The sequence below is a fragment of the Thermobia domestica genome, chromosome 6, assembly GCF_964235325.1.
Source record: "Thermobia domestica chromosome 6, izTheDome1.hap1.1, whole genome shotgun sequence".
NCBI classification, from domain to species: domain Eukaryota; kingdom Metazoa; phylum Arthropoda; class Insecta; order Zygentoma; family Lepismatidae; genus Thermobia; species Thermobia domestica.
The window spans coordinates 173,691,995-173,717,329 of record NC_137459.1 but is presented as its reverse complement, the minus strand read 5'-3'; the positions used below and the strand labels follow the sequence as shown (position 1 = coordinate 173,717,329).

The 25,335-nt window shown below is 32.9% G+C and overlaps 1 long non-coding RNA gene across 1 annotated transcript in view; it reads right to left on the bottom strand.

The window, feature by feature from the left end:
• LOC145687736 (uncharacterized) overlaps window positions 1-25,335 on the bottom strand; it is a 562,050-nt gene that overhangs the window by 168,797 nt on the left and 367,918 nt on the right. The window contains exon 4 of the long non-coding RNA XR_014131730.1: window positions 5,873-5,909. This is a non-coding gene — a long non-coding RNA (uncharacterized LOC145687736). The remainder of the gene's footprint in view (window positions 1-5,872; window positions 5,910-25,335) is intronic.

Below are 25,335 nucleotides of genomic sequence, written 5' to 3'. Positions count from 1 at the left end.
GTACAAACTGAAAATGCGATTTTGGCGAAATATTTTGAATGTATCTTCCCAGGATACATATAAATTTATTTCGATAAACTCTAATGACCATTTCTTTTATTACGTAAACCAGAATGCCACTTTTTTTTTGTTTTTTGTTTTACAAGACTGATCTGCTTACATTCATAGGCATATTCCTTTATAGAACTATGCTAGCTTAAAATTCGAAACAAGGAAGTTAATTATCTTTATTATTAAGTCCAGTTAATTTTCTCAGAATTATTTTCGAAGGATATGAGGTGTGTATGGATACCATATGAAACTGACAACCAGAAATACTCATCACTCTTAGTGGGGCTAACATTGACGCAAGCTGTAAAATTCGGTTTGAGTTCTGGAAATTCAAAACAAACATATGAAATGGTGTGTTAAACTTTGACACTATAACGGAGTGCGAACTGTAACACGACTATAGGTCTGAGTAGACAGACTGATTTTAACGTTATCAACGTTAGCCGTTACTTATCAACGTTAACATATTCACAATGTTTCACCTAACAATTTATGATTGGTTGCACCTTACGCTCGTAAACTTAGGACGAAAAGATGTCAAGCCAACAATTTGCAACCACTAATAAGAACAAGAATTTTAGGAATGATCCAAAAAAATGGATCAAAAGATTGCGATCTTGGCCAAGAATTTTTGGAATGATCCCCAAAAAAATGCATTAAAAGATTGCGATCTTGGCCAAGAATTCGTTTTTGGATCAGGGACCACAATTGCTTCGAACGGCTCCTAAATCGAGTTTTCATTTTTCTTAAGGAATAAGCATATCATACTAACTAAATTGTTAGTTTTGGTTTGACTACAGTACATGTAGTTATCAAAATATGGAGCGTACAAGAAAATGTTTGATTGAATGAAATATATTGAATTTTGTGGATCAGGGGCCACAAAATTTTTTAACTGCCCCGAAATCGATTTTTTTTTTTTTACGGAATAAGCACATCATACTGAGTGAATTGTTAGTTTTGGTTTGACAACATTATATGTAGTTCTCAAAATATGGGGCGTACAAGAAATTGTTTGATTGAATGAAATATATAGATTGTTTTGAATGAGGGGCCACAAAATTTTTGAACGGTCCCTACATTAAGTTTTCGTTTTTTTTTCTTTTACGGAATAAGCACATCATACTGAGTAAACTGTTTGTTTTGATTTGGCTACACTATATGTACTTCTCAAAATATGGAGGTAAAAGGAAATGTTTGAATGAAATATATTGCATTTTTTTGAATCAGGGGCCAGAAAATTTTTGAACGGCACCTAAATAAAGTTTTCGTATTTTTTTACGGAATAAATACATCATACTGAGTAAATTGCTTGGTTTGGTTTGACTACACTATATGTAGTTCTCGAAATATAGAGCGTACAAGAAAATGTTTGATTGAATGAAATATATTATTATTATTATTATTATTATTATTATTATTATTATTATTATTATTATTATTATCAACGTACTGAACTTTCAACTAGTTTGGCAAATATATTTAACGTTTCATTACGTACAGGTGTATATCCTTCAATGTGGAAGCAAGTATATGTTGTTCCGGTGTATAAATCAGGTGATAGACAGATTGCAAGCAACTACAGGCCAATAACTCTTGTCAGTGCATTCTCGAAGATATTTGAACTAATTGTCCATAAACACATATATTTTAATGTAAGAAATATCTTAAATGAGTCTCAACATGGTTTTTATAAGGGCAAGTCAATTGTAACAAATCTAATTCATTTTACAGACTTTACCTATAACGCACTGAAAAATAAATTGCAAGTCGATGTAATATACATAGATATATCAAAAGCTTTTGACTCTGTCAGTCATAAGTATCTCATTAGCAAGTTATCAAATATTGGTTTGTCACCTTTGTACATTCGCTGGTTTGAAAGCTATCTGTCAAACAGAACTTACGAAGTTAAAATCGGACCTGTACATTCTAGTGTAGGCTATGTAAAAAACGGAATATCACAAGGGTCGCCCTTGGGCCCTCTCTTATTTTCTTTATTTTTAAATGACCTGACAGAAAAAATAAAATACTCTAAAATTCTCCTATATGCTGACGATATGAAGTTGTTCAGATTAGTCAACAATGAGTTCGATAATTATTTACTGCAACAAGACTTAAATGCAGTAAACACGTGGTGTAGAAATAATTTTCTAAAAACTAATGATAAGAAAACAAAATTTATGACATACAGCAATAAAACTCAATATTATGTCAGTAAATATGAGGTCAGTGGTGTACAAATTGAGAAAGTAAGCATTATTAAAGACCTAGGTATTACATTTGACAGTCAGTTAAAGTTTTCTAATCATATAAATTGTATTGTACAAGGTGCCAGAAGGATGATAGGTTTTATTTTTAAACAGTGGCCTGTATTTCAAAAAGATGAAACATATGTATTTCTATATAAATTACTTGTAAGACCAAAATTAGAATTTGGTTCGGTAATTTGGAACAGCATTTCTAAAACTTTGACAAACAAGATTGAATCTGTGCAAAAATGTTTTATTCGACTTCTATGTTTTAAAATGAAAATGAGCTATTACTCACATAGTTATGAATATTGGACTGATTATTGTGGTTTAGAAAGCCTTATGAATAGACGGAAAAAAATTTCGACAGAGTATGCATGCAAAAAATACTAGATAACATTTATATCAGTGAATATTGTTTACAAAACATAGGTTTTAAAGTGCCAAATCATAGCATAAGAAATACCATGATTTTAGTTCCTCTGAATTGGAAATGTGAAATTTCAAAAAGATTGACATATTCTTTAAGCTCATTTTAGACTTATTGTATCAAACAATGTGAAAGTTTTATGTGATCTGACTGACAGTTTTTAATCAATGACGTTTAGAAACATTAAGCCAAATGTAATTTTATGACTGCTGTTCTTAGCTTCTTGTTGTTTTAGATGGATGGAAAACTTGATAAGTTTTACTGCGTTGACAAGGAATTATTTCTGCTTAGCTGACTTTTAGCTACATTGTGTTTTAGATTAGTACCCTTCTTTATATTGTTTTATTATTATTTATTTTTTAGTAGTATTATTATGCCATCGCATACTCTGATACCAAGTGCTGTATTTTTGCCGAAAGCTGTTCGCGGCACTAAAATAATAATAATAATAATAATAATAATAATAATAATAATAATAATAATAATAATAATAATAATAATAATAATAATAATTATTATTATTATTATTATTATTATTATTATTATTATTATTATTATTTGAATCAGGGACAGCAAAAGTTTCGAACGACACCTAAATCGAGTTTTCGTATTTTTAAGGAATAAGGACATGATACTGAGTAAATTGTTAGTTTTGGTTTGACTACATTATATGTAGTTCTCAAAATATGGGGCGTACAAGGAAATGTTTGATTGAATGAAATATATTGATTATTTTTTGAATCAGGGGCCACAAAATTTTTGAACGGCCTCTAAATCGAGTTTTCGTATACTTTTTTTTTTTTTTTTTTTTTTTTTACGGAATTACCACATTATACTGAGTAAATTGTTAGTTTTGGTTTGACTACACTATATGTAGTTCTCGAGATATAAGGCCTAAAAAACGTTTTTGCTTTAAATATATTGGATCTTTTGATCCAATAAGTTAAAATTTTCAAGCATAATTAAGGAAATTGTATTGATATACGCATTTGTGTCAATTATAGTTTTTCGTGTGGGAGATCGAAACTCGAATTCCGGTGGGAGCTCACGTGTTTTGTGTCCCACGTTAAGTTGTAGGTGCACGTCTCATATAGTCTCGCTGTTGAAAAAAGACACTAAACTACAATAACAATCACAATTGTATTGTTATATCTACAAGGCTAATATCCAAGATATCGTTTCATTTTGTCATTCTGACATACCGAAAAGAAGGTTGTTAATTGGACTAATCCTTATTATAAGTTTGAAACAAAATATTAGTATTAGCGTCTTGTTGTGACAAATTCCAAAATTTAGAGAACAAACGTAATTTTCCTTCAAAAAATCGTACACAGTGTCTTGCGATGACAAACTAGAAGAAACATACGCTTTTCATTCTCCTATAGGACCGAACAACCCCAAATAAATTACTATAGTATTAATTCTGAAGATCAAAGTGGCATGGCAGCGAGATAGGAAAGCGACCTTGTCTCTCAAATGAACTGCCACTTTGGTACTGTACCACAACAATTACAGTACATAAGTGTTTGAAAGGTAAAAGTTGACAGAGTTCTAGCACTGCTCACTCAGATCACTTTAATCAGGTTTATTTTGAGATTTTCTTCAACAGAGGCCTTGATTGTGCTTCATATTACTTATTTACGTGCAATTTGTAATGTCTGTTTATCGCAGGAAATCACCCATCCGGCATATACAGTTAAATTGTTACGCTCAACAGCACTAGACTGATAACTAATGTTATTTGTTCATATTCAGAGAACCAACTGTGGAATATAAAAGCAAATTAATTATAGGATTGAAGTAAGATTTATTTATCAATTTATTTAAATTTATCCCATGGATATGCTGTAGGTAATAATACAAATCATTTCAAAATAAAGATCCCATAGGGAATAACACGCACAAAGGAAGGCAACGAATAAAATGCCAGTGAATCATCTACAGCAAACATATTTGATTTACTAGCGTGCGTATGTTTACAAGAAGTAACGTAGAAACAATGCACACCTTTCAGAAATTAACAGACTCATACATACTTCTACAGCAGTCAAATTTTGATATCATGTTAACAAAGAAATGAATAGAAGTTATTCTTTTTTGCTTTCTTGTATACGCTTAAAAGGAATGCCACATGACTCTCGAAACTTCATCTCAAAATGTTTGAAATGCATTATGATATATATTCATTTAAGCATTTAAATTTAGCCCCTGTGACCGCGTTTCAACGACACCAGCTGACCCTAATATTTATATCAAACCTGACATGGAGAGAAAGACTAGCTATGAAACATTTGGAGCAAAGCACAAACGAAATTTAAAGAAACAGCTGTGATTTTGTTTCCTTCAACTCGGATTTTTCGGGACAGCTACATATCCTCAATCTTCTATCTTGGAGCAGATGTTTAAAACATTGATATGATCAGACGAAAAGCGTACATGGCATCATATGAGAAATGGCTTTCAGATCCGACTTTGTTTATAAACAGAACGTTCAACAGACTAAACATGACTAACCAATCCAGAGTGCTCAAGAAATATACTATTATTATTCTAATGTCTTAAGCGCCCACAAGCAGAGCAACATTTCCAACTACGTCAATCCAAAATATCTAGATATTCACAAATAAGACCCATGCTCTCATGTGCTCTATCGTGCAGACATGTTAAAAAGTTAAAAAGGTACACTCTCGAGCAAAACACACACACACACACACGTATATATATATATATATATATATATATATATATATATATATATATATATATATATATATATATGTATATGTATATGTATATATGGCACCCGGTTGTCCTGGTTTTTCATAAATTGTACTTATAAATATGGTGAGAACAGGAAAAGTTGAAATATAAGTTCAAGAAGGAAGTAGAATTCCGTTTCTCAAAGTATACTTCAAAGTTGACACTAGCTTCACTAATGCAGTTAAATCGATAACTAAAATTCTCGGATATAATAAAAAGCCGAGGAAATAAACGTAGTCTAATGGAATATATTTTTCTAACTAACCAAATACAAAATTAATTAACAAAGCAAGGCATGAAAAAAAAAAAAAAAACAGTGTGGCTTACTGGAATACGCCGAAAAAGCGCCGCCAATGACATGGTTTATAGTTATACTTACCAATATATTATCGTTGAACGTATCCTTTCTTCACCACCTGAAAAGAACAAAAATAATATTTATAATTTAAGAATGCATAGTACAAACAAGCAAACAAAAATATTTCTGTTTGATATGATTACTTGTGCACCATTACACGAATTACCAAGAAGAAACACACATATTTAAAATACATATACTTTGAACAAAGATTTAAACACAGATAAATGTAATTGGAAGGTGAGTTCGAGTGATACGTTGTCATTCGCCTACTTTATTAACATAAGGAGAAATGCCCGTTTTTTCTTTTTTTAACTGGAAGAATACAGTATAATAATTATGGCATTTAAATATTGTAGAAACGGCAGCCCTTTTCTCCTTCAAAGCAGCATTTTCGAAAACTCTGATACTATGTTCGCTAATTTTTAATGAAGAGATTGTGTGCCAAATTTCATATTTTCAACTTAAGTGGACCCCTGCGTTGGACACTTTCTAAATAAAAATAGAAAAAAAATAATATTGCAGAAATTTCCCCCATTCCCCTTTAGGGACGGGTTTTTCGAAAAAGCTGACATAAATTCCGTTACATTTAATTAAGAGTTTATATATCGAGTTTCATACCTCCACATTCGGCACTTTCTGAATAAAGAAAATGAAATTTGATTATAATTGAAATGCTCACTTTCCACTCTTAGGAGCGGTATCTTCGTAAACGCTCAAGAATGTATTTTCTTATTGTTAATGAATAGTTTATACAGCTATTTCATCTCCCTAACTTCAGGGGTTCGTGAGATACACTATTCATGAAAAAAAATCCCCTTAACACCTCTTCAGAATAAGTATTTTCAAAAATCTTCCTTATTCTTTGCCTTCGTTCCAAAATGAATTTGTACAAATTTCACGTTCGAATCTACAGCAGTATGGCCTGCCTGATGTGTGAGTCACTTCTGCTTTTTTTATATAATAGTATATATATATATATATATATATATATATATATATATACAGTGGCGGATCCAGGATGTGATCAAGGGAAAGGCTAAACCATAGTTTGCCGCTCTATCCAGTGGTGTAAAACAGGATTGAAGTCCATTTTATCCAGTGTATACCAGAGGGTCAAGGCGGGGAGGCTATAGCCTCTATAGCCCGCCCTTGGATCCGCCTTTATATATATACAGAGAGAGAGAGAGAGAGAGAAGAAACAGTAAAACAAAATGATTACGGGTGATGTCATTTCAGTAGGAGGTAGAGATGCCAAATCCATTTTCTTTGTAGATGATATGGCTCTGATTACGAAATGGGAGTCAAAAATTATCATTATGTTGGAAAAAAGAAAAAAAAATAAAATAAAACTTGGCAAAAGCTGTGAAGAATACGGGATGAAGATAGATACTGAAGAAACGAAAGAAATAGCATGTTTTAATAAAATAAAATAAATTGTAGCAACTATAAAAGCTGAAAGAAGAAAAGTGGAAAAGGTTACTAATTTTGATACCTAGACAGTGTTGTTAAATGTAGGAAGACGTGAGTAAGGAAGAAGAATATAGTGTGTTGTGAGTCGATGAATAAAATAGAATTGACATTACAAAAAAAAAAAAAAAAAAAAAAAAAAGTGAAAATATGCTAAAGGTGTGGAGATAGGCAAATATCAGTGTCAAGAAGAACGGAGAAAATGAACTGGTTTGAGCAAATAACTAATTAGGAAGTATCAGCAACAGAAGGAGATGCAATAGAAATGCTAGCGGCACATATGAAAGAGAAGAAACAGTGGTTTATACACTGTTGGGACAAAATCATACTTTCTGAGACGTGTTAAAAGGTATGATGGAAAAGAATTGAAATACAGGATAAAAAAATGAAATTGACCGGGGAAACATTTAAATATTGTACATTTAAATATTGTAAATATTGTACCTAACCGAATGCGAAGTGCCCGCTGAATAGAAATAACAGACCCACTATTACTAATATACTTTCTCCAAAACAAACGCACGACGCTCACCGAGCCACGTCATTGCGACTACTGAAAATAGCACGTATACCGCTATTCTGCACGCACGTACGCCACCGTATTCCCACCACAACTAACACTGCGCCCTCTTATACAGCCCTCCTATAAAACAGACAACTCTTATACCAAGATGAACAGGTTATCTCAAGACCGCAGTGTATGGTAGAGGTCTGCACAGGCCGGAATTTTTGCCCGGGTCCGGCCCGGTCCAAGAGTTTATAATGTGAGGCCCGACCAGAGTTCGAAATATGTTTTAGCACTTAGGCCCGAGCCCGCCCCGAGCTCGTGCGATAATCAAGTGAGCCCGAAATAAGCCCGAATTGCAAAACTCATAATTAACGCAAATTGCGTTTTTATTTACAGCAATAAGAGGTTTAATTTTGCAGTTGTACTTTAAAAGTTCTTCAGAAAGAACGGTGCAATAAATATCGTTCTATAGTATATTTACAAAATTAGGCCCGAAAAGGTCCGAGAAATGTCATTGTATATTTAAAAATTTACGGTCCGAGCTCGGCTCTGGCCCGACGTAATATATGCTTTGTAGGCTCGAACCCGTGCAGACCGCTAGTGTAAGGAACTTGCCAAATTACTGCAGATGTCCAAATAATGATGATAATAATGATAAGGATGAAAATACGTAAATACATATGATGATGATAATAATGACAGACATTTATATGTCTTCTTCGTGAATGAGATATAAGGCCCATAGATAATTTCTCATAGCAGAGAAACGGAGCAGAAAAGGGAGATCACAGATCAAAGCGTTGTTACAGCTTTGGAGATTGTTGGATGGATGATGTCACATGCGCCACATTGTCCGGCGTTGTTACGGTCAGAGGTCGGCCAGGCGATCTTTTCTCAGTGCAGAACCTGTTGCTCTAAAGTTTCATACCCGAACTTGAATAGTTTTTTTTTTTTTTTTTTTTTTTTTTTTTATCAGGGACAGAATCACTTCGGCCAAGTCCGAACCGAATGCGAAGTGCCCGCTGAATAGAAATAACAGACCCACTATTACTAATATACTTCTCCAAAACAAACGCACGATGCTCACCGCGCCACGTCATTGCGACTACTGAAAATAGCACGTATACCGCTATTCCGCACGCACGTACGCCACCGTATTCCCACCACAACTAACACTGCGCCCTCTCCAAATACGGTTGGTATTTTTTGCCGGACCCTATATATATATATATATATATATATATATATATATTTGTGCGCGTGTGTATGTGTATGTGTAAGCGTTGAGGGGTAACACGATGGTATTTAACATCTTTTAACTTTCGAATAAATTGGAAGAGAAAGTTCAACCTTTCTATGCAAGGTAATGCCATGAAACATATGAAACAAATTTCCCCTGACATCTAAATGTCCGAAATTAAACTACCTACATACTATTATGTAGTTCGATTTCAACCAGTTCCAGCTAATACATCAATTTACCGAAAGTGGCGCTTACCGTTATGTTCTGGCGAGTCGCTCATACAATAATAATAAGTATAATAATAATAATAATAATAATAATAATAATAATAATAATAATAACAATAATAATAATAATAATAATAATAGAAAATTTACATTTAAGAATCACCAGACGTTAATAAGAAAGGGGACATTTTCTTTCTCTTTTCATATATTAGCCCTTTAGTATGAGTTCGTCTTCAATAAAATTGTGTCCTAAATGGAAACTTAAGTTTACTGCTGTCATGTCTTCCCTATGTGGTTAAAGAGGAAGAAAACCATGTGAAAAATATTTCAATGCACTTTAGAGAAAGTAGTTACCATAAGGAGAAGACAAACACAAATCATGTATGGAACGTCTTAGGTTTCTTGTAGATATTACCTTTTTTTCTCTCTCTTTTCTTTAATAGTAGTACTGAAAAGTGCTTCTTGCGATTCGTAAGTAAGTGAATTTTAATAACGATACATTACCATGGCAAAGCTCACTACTTCTTTCCAAATGGCAGCCGAATGTTGTTTGGGCAAAGGAAACTATTTAAAGTGGCACGCTCCATGCATATATATTACTTGCTTCAAGCTATGAGCATCTCTCAGCTTTCACTGAAGGTTGTTAGTGAAAGAAATCGTACCTTTAAGAGGTAGTATAACTTGTTTCTAGACAATGATGAAGAGACTTCTAAAACACTGTTTATGATGGAAAGAAGGAACAAATAAGGATAAATCTATGCTAAACTATACAGCAAAAGTACTTTTTAACAGACAAGGGTTTCAAAGCAGCTGAAGAGTTCTTCAAATTCCAAAACACACACACACACAAACTAATTTATTTGCTTCTCCTTTGTACCTTACCATATGGACACATGTCTATTACGTTACGTTACTGTCTATGTTGACTCAGAAGTCATTCTTCTATACCTGAATCACATAGATATATATCTGACTTTCAGCTGTAAATTATCCTTCGAATTGAGGTACCTGCCTTTATTCTTGAGAAATGTTAAGTAAACTTCGTAGGAGTGTTTCGGAATCTTAAGACCTTTTACGCCTCGCCTCTAAATATTTTATAACTCGGAATGAAGTTTATTATTCAAAAGTACAAAACAAGTGATAGAAGCGATTATGTATGTTATAATAACACTCTTTTTTTTTTCCTTTTTAGTGATTGGACACTGTTACTAAGTAATGGATGAATCCACAAAAATTAGAAAAAGTAAGTGAACATAAGCCATGAATGGAAAGAAAACAGCTTTATTTGATCAGAAGTGGGCAAACAACATAGATATTTTGCTATAATATAACATAAAAATCAAAACCAAAAATTAAGGCATGACTTGCATTCTTTTGCACAAAGAATCATCGCTCTTTCTCGAACACAACTTCTGGTTGTGCCCGTTTCTGTATAAGCGTTTAATCTTCGTACAGACATTGTAAGCATTAAATGTTTAATGTAGATATAGCCTAGGGTTGCCATATTATCCGATTCTAGCGGGTACCACCCGATTTTCAGGTCCTATATTTGTCCTCCGTTAATCACGAAAAGACACCAGCTTTTTTGGACTGGAGATTTTATTCAATAGAATTTTTTTTTTAAAGAAACTTAAAGGGAGTGAAAAATATGTAAAAAAAATGTGGCGTAATCATACACATTTTGCTTGAACCCATGAATACTAATGTATGATCTTATAGGTGCGTTTTTTTTTATGACCATTCTGTCCACTTCAGCTGAAAAGTCTATGTTTTTACCTAGTTTATGTGTTCACCTAGTCTTTATATATTTAAAATGATTGCAAATTGAATTACGGTGTCCTTAGCATTTTGTTTTGATTAGATTCATTGTTAATATTTTTCTTTTAAAATGTTTACGCTGTATTTCACATACAGAGTGGCCCAAAAGTAGGTATATAGTTCTGCATTGATCAACTTTGAAATTTAGTTTATTAAGATAATTAGTTCTGTTCCAAGCTTGAAGTATGAGTTAAAAAAGAATAAGAACAAATAATAAAGAAACTAAGTCACTACCTTTATGGATAACAATAAGTAAATAATATAAAATGCCATGAGCCGGTCACTACGGGACTCTATATTTACTTCTGGGCCACCCTGTATTGTGAAACTGTGGTAATTTTGTATGTTAGTTCAATTTCAAATAACATTTAAAATGATTAGAAATTTTATAAGAGATGGATCAAGGCTCCTAAATATGTGTTTTACCTTTCTTATGATAAAAAATGTAGAATTTTTCGTGTTTATTCGAGAGAAAGCCCTTTGAACAATATCTGCCATATATCGCTCAAAAAAAAAAAAAAAAAAAACCTCTTGCCTCACACATATCTTTACAACTACATATATCTCACTGTAATATTTATTTTGCAATTCGAGATAAAACATTAAAGAAAAAAAAAACTAAATTTGCTTTACATTAGTTTCCTTAGAAAAGTACATTGGAAGTGTCTCTTAACAAAGAAATTACTAAAAGAAAATGTTCTGAATTATCCCAGGTCAGTATTTGTAATACGCAAATACACATCAGTACTTATGGTTAGGAATCCCCCAAATCTACCTTTGTGAGAATGCAGCGTTGATTATTTGCATGCGTAGTTTATGGTGTTTCTTAGTGTTACTAAACCAACTATATTCATTAATGATTTTGTACAAATTTCTGACACAAATTTTAGCGCTATATTAAGCTAAATATTGTGATTAAAATTTGTAGGTATTTAAATTTAAGGAGTAAAAAATGCATCATAATATGTATTTCAGTCAAACCATATACTGAAATTAACTTTGATCTTTCAAATAACTTGTTTTCAAATATATTTGCAAACTTCCTTCCAACTGAAGGCTCACACAACCAGCGGAAATATGTTATATGTAACATCTTATGTTAACACGCCATATTAAGTTATTATTATTATTATTATTATTATTATTATTATTATTATTATTATTATTATTATTATTATTATCTTACGGTGGGTTTAAGGAAATACTATAGGCTATGGATGTAAAAATAAATATTTAATAGCAAATATATAAACGTATTTTAAAGTTTCGATGAGGAGTGTTGCACACAACTCCTTTTGAATCCTATCATACATTTACCTCCGCAAAGTCAAGAAATTCCAAATTGTAAATCTTTCAGATGACGTTTCAGTGCGTTACAAGACATATATATGAGAATTGTTTTATATATATATATATATATATATATATATATATATATATATATATATATAGGGGCGGATCCAGGATATGATCAAGGGAGGGGCTAAACCATATTTTGCCGTTTTATTTAGTGTAAAGCAGGACTGAAGGCCATTTTATCCAGTGTATACCTCAGCGTCAAGGGGGGGGGGGGCTACAGCCCCTATAGCACTCTTGTATCCGCCACTGCATATATATATATATATATATATATATATATATATATATAGGGTGTTTCAGATAAAACGTCCAGTGCTTATAAATCCGAAACGGCTGAGAATAAAAAGATGAAACAAAAACTGAGATAGGAAAATGTTATAGGGCGCGTCACATGGTATTGTTGTGGTGACCCACAGGGCCCTCCTTCAAGGGGGCCCAGGGGCCAACTTCTAATTTTCAAATAGGAACATGTATTGAATCATACCTCATTCAATAGTACTTGAAAAACGAAACAACTTTTGTAGGAAACAATTTCCGATTTGGGCCACCGTTTTTAAATGGCCGCCAAAAGTGGCTCCTATATCAGATAGAACGTCCAGTGCTTATAAATCCGAAATGGCTGAGAATGGTTTGAAGTTGACACCTGGGCCCCCTTCACGGAGTTTCCTCAGAGTCACCACAACAACACCACTTGATATGCTTTATCATCGTTTCGATCTCAGTTTTTGTTTCATCTCTCTATTCTCAATCGTTTCTGATTTATGCCTATAAGCACTGGACGTTTTATCTGATACAGGACACTTTTTGCGGCCATTTTGAAAACGGTGGCCCAGATCGAAAATTCTTTCCTACAAAAGTTGTTTCGTTTTTCAAGTACTATTGAATGAGGTATGATTCAATACATATTCCTATTTGAAAATTTGAAGTTGGCCCCTGGGCCCCCTTGAAGGAGGGCCCTGTGGGTCACCGCGACAACACCTTGTGATGCGCCCTATGGCATTTTCCTATCTCAGTTTTTGTTTCATCCTTTTATTCTCAGCCATTTCGGATTTATAAGCACTGGACGTTTTATTTGATATAGGACCCACTTTTTGCGGCCATTTAAAAACGGTGGCCCAAATCGAAAATTGTTTCCTACAAAAGTTGTTTCGTTTTTCAAGTACTATTGAATGAGGTATGATTCAATACATGTTCCTATTTGAAAATTTGAAGTTGGCCCCTGCGACCCCTTGAAGGAGGGCCCTGTGGTTGACCACAACAACACCATGTGATGCGCCCTGTAACATTTTCCTATCTCAGTTTTTGTTTCATCTTTTTATTCTCAGCCATTTCAGATTTATAAGCACTGGACGTTTTATCTGAAACACCCTGTATATATAAGTTTGGGTCCGGACAGTCGCTAAATCCGGACATCCTAAGCTTACGATAATACTGTTCTTCTCGTGTGTAATATGGAGAATTATTGTGACACCTATTTGAAGTACCGTACCTTCCTAGAGTTCAGTGCTGAGTAGGAAGTGCAAAGAGTGTTATACGTAGTTTCGACGGTGCGGGAAAGAAGAAGAAACAAGAAAGAAAGTACATGCACGTTTTTTGACCTGTTGTAACTTTTTAGTAGAATATGTTAAGGTTTTACACAGAAATGGTTATCAGTGAATGGTTAAGTAAGACATATATCGAATCTAAGATCCTACTTTACACGTTGCATATTGGAAGAATTCTATTACTTTGCGAGTGCCTGCTCAACGCGTGTTCAAGTGTACAGTGTTTGAAACGGGCGAATCCGGACGTTTAGGAAAGGGTGAATTCGGACACGCCTATTACGTTAAGATAGATCCGGACAATGCAATTAATGAACTAAGATGATTAAGAGCACCCTCGCCCCTCTGGCTTCATGTTTAAGAGTGTGAAATAGAGGTCTACTGAGGCCCTATGTGAGGTCTATTGCTTATATCTAGCGTCTATTCATTTTGCCATAAATGGACTCCGAGGAATTACCAGAAAAAAAATTATAAAATTATCTTAGGATCTACCAACACAATTAAATTACAAAATGCTAATCATAAGGTGCTCAGAAATTCTACACTACTGAATGGCTAAATTATCTGGTATATTCCTATTTGATCCGCAAGAAGTTCGGGAACATGAATTTCTTTTGTCGAATGAACATGATCCGCCAATAGCTGGAAACAATTCCTCTTCTGTGTCATCAGACTCATCCTCAAACACGTCTCAATCGCCTTTAGTCCTCAGTTAAACAGTTCATATCTTTTCCTGTTGTTGCTTTTTCCAAACCCACATCCCAAAGACTGGGTGTTGCTAAAACATTAAGTATCACGAATTGCAGTTTGTTTCAAACTGTCTCCTGAAACACAATCGAAGGTATGGATGGAAACAATTGTGGATTTTGTGGGAAGAATTATTATGCACCATCATGAAGCAAATACGATTCTTGGGTGTCCTGTACTGTGTGTAAGACCTGGTTTCATGAAAGAAGTGTGACAGGTGATAAGGAGCTGTATTTTATCTGTGAATGGTGTGTCTGAATTATGACTAGTACTTCACGAAACTGGCAGACGTCATTAACGCAAAATAAATAAATAAATGCTAGTCTCTGAACACACATTTATACATTTTAATAATAATCTAGTTGTTACTTGCAAAAAAAATAGTAGTACAATGTAGTTCTACTGGAAACAAATGTGATTTAATGATTAAACGCTAGAGTGATAGTTACACTAAATTAATATATAAATTGCTATGTTCGTAATTTGTGATGTACTTATCTACTTGTATTTATATTCTGTATTTATCATGTTAGAATGTTAGTGCGGCAAGGTAGTAAGTTAAATATACCTATCATGTATATATCTTCCTTCAAAGTTCAGTGTCCGGAATCGCCAACCTACTGTCCGGATTCACGCTTCCAAATCTACAAATCAAAGATTTCGTCAACTTTCAGAAAATTATTTTTTTTTTCTTAAAATGCCATTCCAGAAAAACTATTTCAGTTGTATATGCATACCAACATATCATTAAATAATGTGACGAAGTATTGGATATTTTCGTTTAGCGGGGTGGTAGCAAGAGAAAAAAAAACATCAGAACTGTCCGGATTTACCCAAACTTACCCTATATTATATATATATATATATATATATATATATATATATATATATATATATATATAACTTAGTAAGTATAATTTCTCTAAAGTCCCTTATGAATAATACGAATTGAAGTTCATTTGTGTGCAAACCGTGCTAACTCTAGACCTACTTAAATACTCTCTCTAAGAAGTTAATATTTTTGCAACTGCCTATAAAATATTTTCAGAGTGATTTTCACTCCATATCAGCAAATTAATAAATTGTTTCTCAACTTCATGCATTCCAAATACCATTAATCATTCACAAATTTTGAAAATATCAACATTTAAATTACTTGAAAGTTATAAAATAGCATGCAACATATAAAAAGAAAATTAGAGAGGCTTATAGTACATTTGACTGACGTGCAGAAAAATAAGTGTATTGTGTTCCAGTACATAATGTAATTATATATAATTTTCTAATATCACCTACGCATGATTTGTTAGTGAAGAACTTGAAATATAACAAAACAATGATTATTTTTAAAATAAAATGAAGTTCTTCTCTTCTAATGTACTCCACCTAGAAACGAATCAGTGACCTCTCCGAATGCAGTAGAAAGTTATTATTCATCATAATTTTGAAGCTGAATTGGGGCATCCTTTCTTTTTGCAAAGGGTGGGAAAAGGCTAAGATTCGCTTGAATGATTTTGTGCTTTTCCGAACTACATTTGATTATCTGTAAGGAAGATGAGGTTTGGAAGTGAATCGGAAAAGAAGAAAAGCATACATGAAATTTTCAAAAGTTTAGAAGAGACTGTATAAAAAAATAGTAACTTATTTCGCAAATTATCAAATTGAAAGTTTAGGTTAATATCACGCACACTAATGTTAATAGTCACTGCATGATTCAAATGCTAATTACGGACACGGATAGTGTTTTCTCTTTAATTATGTTTCCAATACTTGTAGTATTATGCTATACCTCAAATGTTTATACCCTATTGGATGAAAAGCATTTTAAGAAACTATTTATCAGATATTTACTTGTAAGGCAGCATGAAAACATGGCTCGCCGGTATTATTTGTCTTCATTCTAGAAATGCATCGTCACTAATTATAATTAAATGCAAATGCAATTTCCTTCCTTCTTTTCTTTTATTTTCTTCGTCTCTTCATCCATTCTTCCCCTTACGCAGTTTTCAGAACATAATTTGTATTTAATGTCACAACTATTCTGCTCTTAATTATTCTTACTTAGTTTTTGTGTTACTCACAATTAACTAATCATCCAGGTCGATATTTAAGACAATTTCGTACTACATCACTATAAAATAATTAAGATTTAAATTAAATACCTGCAAATATAAATATTGCACAACTATGGTTGAAGTGGGATAGGCTACTTTTATTCCAGCACTTTTCCATGTTTTTAAATGCAGTTAGTTTTAGCTAGCAATGCCAATGTTGTTAATTTCACGTGTATACTTAATTTTAACTAGCTAGAAGAACACGAACTTGTGATTTAAATATTTAACACATTTGTAACAATCTTAGTCAATATCATATGAGCTTGTTATAGACCATTCCAAACCTAATACTGTAAAACCGATACTAAACAAACGATGTTGCATAAGTAGTGAATTCGTTCTTTACATTTATTTCAATTTTAATAACAAAATAATTAATAACAAAATCAAATTTATTTATCAATCTAAAAATTTCAGAATATTGTAAGCTATTTATACAGTTTATCTAATTTTATTTAGGTATAAAAATTGCGTGCACAATATAAGCAATCACGGAATAATTATACTTAAATAAAATATATTTTAGAGTCAAAACTAAATCAAGTTCTTTTCTCAAAAAAAAACTCGTTATTCGAATTAATATAGGTTAACGACAAAGAAATTATACATTTCCAACGTGCTCAATTTATAAATTTATATTCACTTAGCGTCCACGAAAGAAAAGAATGATATCATCCGTGGTTGTGTAGCTCCCAAGCACGAAAAAAGCCTGAACAAATGCACACAATCAGCTAATAACAAAAACAGGATACATTTTGGATCTGGGATTAACTTAATCCACTAAAAAAAGACATCCTCACAGGAAGGTTTTTCCATTAATTCGAACGACTTGTTGCTTAGTAACGCAGTTTGTCTCCATGTAGACTAAACAGTTTCTGACTTCTACACACAGGTATTAGTCGTTGTAAAATATATTGTAGAAAGACAACGAACCTATTATAGTTATAACAATGAAAAACTGTTACTCTTCCTTTATTAAATATTAATGGAACACACACACACACACACACACACACACGTATATATATATATATATATATATATATATATATATATATATATACCACATTTACAGATACTTTAGTTTGTTTCTAAAATGATTTTCAGTCAAAAATATAAATATCTGAAGATAAATTATTATACAGTAATGTCAGTTTAAAATATAAAGAACGTTGTATAATTTATAGACTGGGTGTTACATATATCAGTAACTTATGACTGCGAATAAGTCGAGAAGGTACACGAAAACTGAGAACAGAAACCAATGATTGGGAGTCAATTTTTCATTTGATAATTGTATGGGGAAGTAGCAAGTCTGCCACCATGCGTCGAGTATGTGGATTTTTTATATTAACCCCTTGCACTGAAATGACGAGTCTAGCTCGTCATGGTCTCCCGGTGCCAAATCACACAGTGACGAGCTACACTCGATATAAAATTTAAATTATTGTAGCATCACGTAGGGTTACTATATTGATGTTTGAAAGTTATATAATGATAAACCATCTATAAAACACTTTCATAACTTATACTTCAATCATCAGAATTCAGAAAATAAATCGTAGTGGAAGGGGTTAAGTTTGCTTAGGAGCTGTGGTTTATTAAGACTACACACTGAAGGAACTCTGTGTTTGACAATGGCAAGGAAAAAATAGTTAAGAACAGAATCAGTATGGGATAAGTTTGAAGCAAGGCTATATTCCATATCGGTGAGCAATATTTAGTTTTAGGAGATACAAAAGCTTTGAAGAAACTACTGACAAGAGTGATTTCAGATCGCGAGTTTCAGTAAATCTATAAATAGTAAACAGTATTCTCATAGTACTCTTCATAGTAACAGTGGTGTGATCAGCGAATATGTTTCTCATCGGGTAATAAGGGATCTTTATGTTTTGCAACTCTTCAATAGGACTCTTATTAATACAACATGTATGGTAAATTTTATTTTTCTCCAAACAAATGCTAAGAGTGAAGCATTTTTGATGGTTCAGTTTTACATTCAAAATCGTACAACAATCAGCAAGTTTAGCGAGGATCTGTTAAAGTTGAGTGTCTAATATATGAAAGTTCAGTATCTAATGAACTTATGCACAATTAAATGTCAATTTTCTTTTGGTGTCTGATGTAAATGGCCGGGACCGGTGGCGTGGTAGTATGGTGGTAGTATGATGGAGAGGGTTGATCTTGCATCATGGTCTGTGCACCCACCAACTACACTAGATTCAGTCGTGGTTCGGCGCTAACGTAAATAGTAGGTCTTGTCCTTCATCATCTCGGTGTTGTATAGCGGTTGTAGAAAAAAACAAAACTCATCTTTGATATTAAAAAGTGGAACTTGAATAATTATGAACAAACAAAACTCCGCATTTTATTAAAAAAAAAAACAACAAATGTTTTTCCTATGTATTTTATATATATATTTGCAAATCGAGACTAGCAAATATGTCAAAACTTTTCATCAACTAATTTATAATTTTCTATTTATATTGGTAATACTGTAGTAGAATAGTGCAAAAATATTTCATGACTGGCTACAAGCGGAAAATTTTTCAGGATAAAGTACACTTATAGGAAGTCTGAAAAATGACCGGAACACAAGCCGGTAGTGAAGTCGTTTGACATGACAAAACAATATCCATGGCATGTCGAACCATCACTGGAGAATGAACGGCTTCCTCTAGTAAAGGTAATAATGAAAGTTGGAATTTCGGCATACTATGGTTCACATCCTTTGGAGTGGTAGGTTGCCCATGATATCATCTCAACAGAGGACTTGGTTTCATTTGTAATTGCTGTATACTCACATTCAAACCAGTCTGTTGCTCCATTTATAGGACTCGAAGAATCTGGGTAAATAGGGTTAACTGTTAACATATGTGGATCACATATGACAGTAGGAACTGACTTTTGACTAGTAATGGTTTGATCTTCTCAACCAATGGAAGATCCTTCCAGTAACATCTGGACAAAGGACAGCACTAAAGTTGGCACTGATGTGGTAGGAGTGAACTGGTTGGTAGAGGAACCGTCAAATTTGAGGAAGTTACTAAACATAACCACGAAGGAAATATGCAGATCGAGCCAAGGACATGCTAGCACTCATAGAATTAAAAGAACAAGCATGACGAATGGCATCTCCAACATCATCTTCAAGTTTTTTGAAGTGTTTGTTATTGAAGATTTCTGAGATATTCTGATTTGTGAGTCCGTTGTATGTTGAAATGCAAAACTGTGAACTAAAGTGGATGCCAAAAATAGAAATATTAAATTTTCTCCATGAAGACATTATTTTACGAATATGATTCTGATATAATGATTTGTAGTGCTTGTGATTCCGGATCCAACGGTGCATGGATCAGGTATGTCGGATTAATAGTGTCTGCATTATACACATTTGAAATATTTGAAATTTCTGCACATTTAGGGCTTTTACCTTATTTTTCCATCAAATATGTTCTAAAAATGTAATATGTCAGGAAATAATAAAGTCATAATAACCTATTTGGTCTTATTAGAAAGATTGTTTTATAAGCTATAATGAAGTAATGGGTGTTTCCATCAATGTGAGCCCGTTTTATATTTAAATACAAAAATATTAACTAAAATGGACGCAAAAAGTGAAAATATTCAAATTTCTCAATGAAGATATTATTTGTAGAATTTGTGATTCCGGTTCCAACGGTGTATGAATCAAGTCCGTAGGATTAATGGTTTCTGAGTTATGATAATTTAAAGTTTCAAATGGTCGGTCACGTTTGTGACGTCACTGCGACCAAACGACTTCACTACCGGCTTGTGTCCCGGTCTTTTTTCAGACTTCCTATAAGCGCACTTTTATCCTGAAAAATTTCCCGCTTGTAGCTATTTATGACATAGTTTCACATTATTTGGTTCATATCTACTGCATTGTAAATATAACCCATAAATATATAAGGGTGTATTTTTCAGTTACTGCATATGGCTGTAAAATTGTAAGCTATTTGTTGTATTATTCAATTTTGAACGTACGTGTAATTCATTTGGGATACAAACTTCACCTTAAAAACATGAAACTCAACAAGCGTTTACAATATTCACAGCGAAACAAATAGGCCTACTTTACGTTTAGTAGTCTAGATAATAATAATAATAATAATAATAATAATAATAATAATAATAATAATAATAATAATAATAATAATAATAATAATAATAATAATAACAACAATAATAATAATAATAATAATAATAATAATAATAATAATAATAATAATAATAATAATAATAATAATAATAATAATAATAATAATAATAATAATAATCGGGATTGGCTAATGTACACATTATTTTTTTCCTTAAAAATGTCTTTCTTTCCTTTAAAATGTATTTTTTTCCTTTAAAAGTGGAAATCTAATTTACGCTTTTATTTTATTTTATTCCCAAATCGTGGCTTGCTTCTGATATACATGAAATTCTTTACATTGCACAATGACAAGGGACATAAATGAATTATATTTGTACTCTTGTTAACATTATCTGTAAATATTTGCCAAGAATGAGTAAAATAATCGGCAAAGCCCAGTAAACATTTGTATTTGAGCTCTAATTTGGTACCTGCCATAAAAAAAATAATAATATAAAGCTCACAAGTGGCTAGTACATATCTGTGGAAGCTTGTAGAAATACTGTAACATAATATATACGATTGCTACAACTGTAGTGTAAAAACTCCAGCGTTATCAATCTCAAAGTCGAAAGTAGGCAAGTTTCCCTTCAATCAATGCTAACATTCTTCTGTGACTGAGTAGAGATAAGTACAAAACTGAGAACTATGTGTTTATTCTATTTTGAATGATCCTTGCGAACACCAACTGAATACGCAATATATATGTTTCATATTATATTCATTTTAATTGAATAAAACACAATGAAGCTAGAGGGTAATTATACTCCGCAGCGCAATGTAACTAGCAGAATTTAGGCTATAAACATTTTGTTCAATTATGCGATGTGGATTTTTATTATGTGTAACCAGACTTTGTGTCTTCATGAGAAATTAGTTTTAACAAATGTGCTATAATCGTGAAAAGAAAGTAATATCAATACAACCTCATATAAACCAGGGGCGGATCCAGGACAGACTTCTGGGGGGGCGGTGGGTTGTAATACTACTACTTTGAGCTGCTTTTAAGAGCTCCAAACTTTGTTTTATTTATATATAAAATAAGAAAGTTTCCTCTTCTGGGGGGGCAACCGCCCTGATGGCCCCCTGGATCCGCCACTGATATAAACCCGAAATTGTATTGTCTTGTAGACTTGTACTAATTAATGCTAATCAGGTACGTACCCAGAAATTGTTGTTGGGAGGGATCGAAGCTTTCAGTGGGTCCAATACTACACTATGTCTATGTAGTATTGAACGGGTATTATTCTGCCCGTTCAATAGAAAAAAAAGATAAGTAATTGTGAAATACTTCCACCTATATTTTCAAAAAAAAATGATAAAACTTGATTGTTTGCTAAGAGTTCACTTTAAGCACAACAAATGCTTTTGGGTATCTTTTAGTTTCTACCTCTATCTTGAAAATATATGATCTCCAGTGTTACTTCACAAAACATAGCTGATTGAGCCACAGCGAGAAAAGGGGGTTAAGGGCCCCATAGGGTTCGTTTTGGTATTGGTTCCTAAGAATATTCTGCTCAAAGTGCACTTTTCCGATTATTTTTATACGAGAAAGAGTACATATGGAGTGTAAGATCAAATTTTCATGATACATTAATCATTTCCCTGCTAAATAAATAAAGTTTTATTGAGAAAGTGTACAAATGTGTGCTGAATTAGGATGTTTTAGGGGTCTGGACGCGGTGGAACCCCGTGAGTGCACCCCTGGTGCTAGTGCATCCTAACATTTTTAAGTTGAATGAAAAATACCAAAGAAACTTTATATTTTTCCCATTTTCGCTTTGCTTTGATCAAAACTTACTGCACAAGATTGCAAAAATTGAGTCATTTTTCTAGGGATCATTTATAGAAAAACACGAATCTCTTAGATGCAAATGAGTTTCTAAATAATACTTTACTGTGTAAGTGGTAGCTTGCTCAAAGAACTAAACTAAAATTATAATAAGAAAAAATGAAGTAAACAATATGAATTCGATGTTTTTTTTCCAGCGTTTTGCAAAGTGTGAAAATGCAAAGGTGTTACTAATAACTACTCCCTACAAAGCATCACATTTAATTAAAACTTGTTACTTTTTCAAGTACACAATTTTCGATGTTGAACTAAATGAACATATTAGATACAATGCATTACTAACATATATGCACTTACCGTTGGACATCCAAACAGTCACCAAAACGTATAAACACTCGCAACACTTATTAATTAAATTTGTCACTAAACAAGCCACAATTAAACCATTAAATCAAACCAAATGTAAATAAACCAAACATAACAGACATAAGAAATTTGTGGTTACTAGCGTGTAACATTTATTCTTTTGGTCACTCGTACACTTTCACTGTTTGCACTCTTCCTGCCGCTAAAAATAAGAGACAGCAAACCCACTAAACGCATCATACTAACAAGAAGAATGGTTCAACGGTACTGATCATCCTCCACAGGCAATGCACGGCGAAGACGACATTCTTGACGTCACATGTAAGCCCAGCAAGATTTTGTAAAACAAGAGAGCTTCCCTGTTGCCTATTGAGGATTACATCCGAACTGACCTCCTTAAAACAATCTTTCAGTAAACATTCCTTTCCGAGGCAGCTGAATGAAGCTGCTATAACAGGAAGTTTAAGATCAATTGCAAGGAAATAATAATTATTTCAACCCTCGTAGGTATGGACGATGGCGGCCTACATGTGAATCTCTATGAAATCAAGGCTAAATCCCTCCGGCGACAAAAACCTTTGCCAGTGTAACTGCAGACAGTAGGTCACCCAGTGCATAAATAATCCAACACTTACTCTCCCAATTGTTCCCCCTCTCTTTATCATGGCAAAGGAGAAAAAGAATAAAAGATGATGTTCAGTTGAATTGTTGAATAAATCATTGAGGAAGTATGCGTACAGTGACACAGCAATATCGAAGAAGAAGTGGGTTTTATTCACGAGAAATGCTTTTGATATTCACTTTCACATACTTTGTAGGGGAAAGTAAGAACTTGTTTCTACCTAGATTCATCCACCAAATTATTGTTATTATTATTGACTTCTAAAATCGAGTGATAAAGCTTCCATTCCTTTCCCTCTAATGTATTGTATACTACATGATTTTGCATTATGAGCACAACGTATTGATCATCACGGATGACACAAGTAAACAAGTGAAATTAAACTTCATATTTTCTTCTATGACCTCATATGCCTGTGTTCATATAAAAATAAATGAAGTATTATTGTCTTACATGCTAAAGAATATAGGAAGGTATCCATAAGAGGGTACTTTAAATTATTCTTGGAACAACAAACACGAAAAGAATGACAGTTCGTGGTTTCGCAGTAACGATATAAGCAAACTGCGGGAGCTAAGAGTCTAAGTTCTATTCAAAATAAGCTAATGTGATTTAAATACTAAAATAACAGTGCGTGCACAAGACAAAACCTAGTTTCCTGGGAATTCAACATAGAAGTATCTGCCACCAACCCAGTAAACATATCGTCAGATTGACACTTAAGAAAAAAAAAAAAAAACTAAAAATTCTACAACTTCAAGAATGAGTACATTTTATTCGACTAAACACCAGTTTAAAGAAATCATACTCATGTGATTGATTTGCCTCGGATTAGTTTTTGTTGAATTGGTAATGTGTTAAACTTACTCCAGTACTAATGCTATTTGACACTGGGAAAGATAAAATGTCTTATCACCATCGTCACAACATACAGGTGTCATCGTTCCATCATGATCGACATTTTTGTAATTGCAGAGAGTTTGGATATATTTGCAATATATGAACATTACGGAAGTTAGTTGATAGACACACGTCTAAATTTACGATGAAGGATTTGAAATAACGGTAGGGTACTATTGTTATATGTTCTGGATAAACTACCAATGACATATTTTATCAAGTTTGATTTACCAAACCTCCTGGAGGCAAATAAATCTCAAGAATTAATTACTTGATTGACTGGTATCAATTCTAACCAGTATTTAAAAGTTAAGAATTTAGTTCGTTAATGGAGGTGAAATCAAACCAAAAGTTCTTGAAATCAACCATTTCCAGCTTTTTGTTGATCACTATATAGCAAAAATTGTAGTGGATAACGAGAAATCGATTAAGCGCATCAGAAATACATTTCAACTTCAAGCTTAAAATTCTATTAAAACCACAAGTGAGAGCAATATATAACAATTTCTAGTTTCAATATATATCGTTCTGAGAATAGATTTAGTCTTCTCTGTTAATCCCCGGAAGTGCCACAAATCAACAACTTCCAGTTTTTTTAAACGATGATTGCTATAC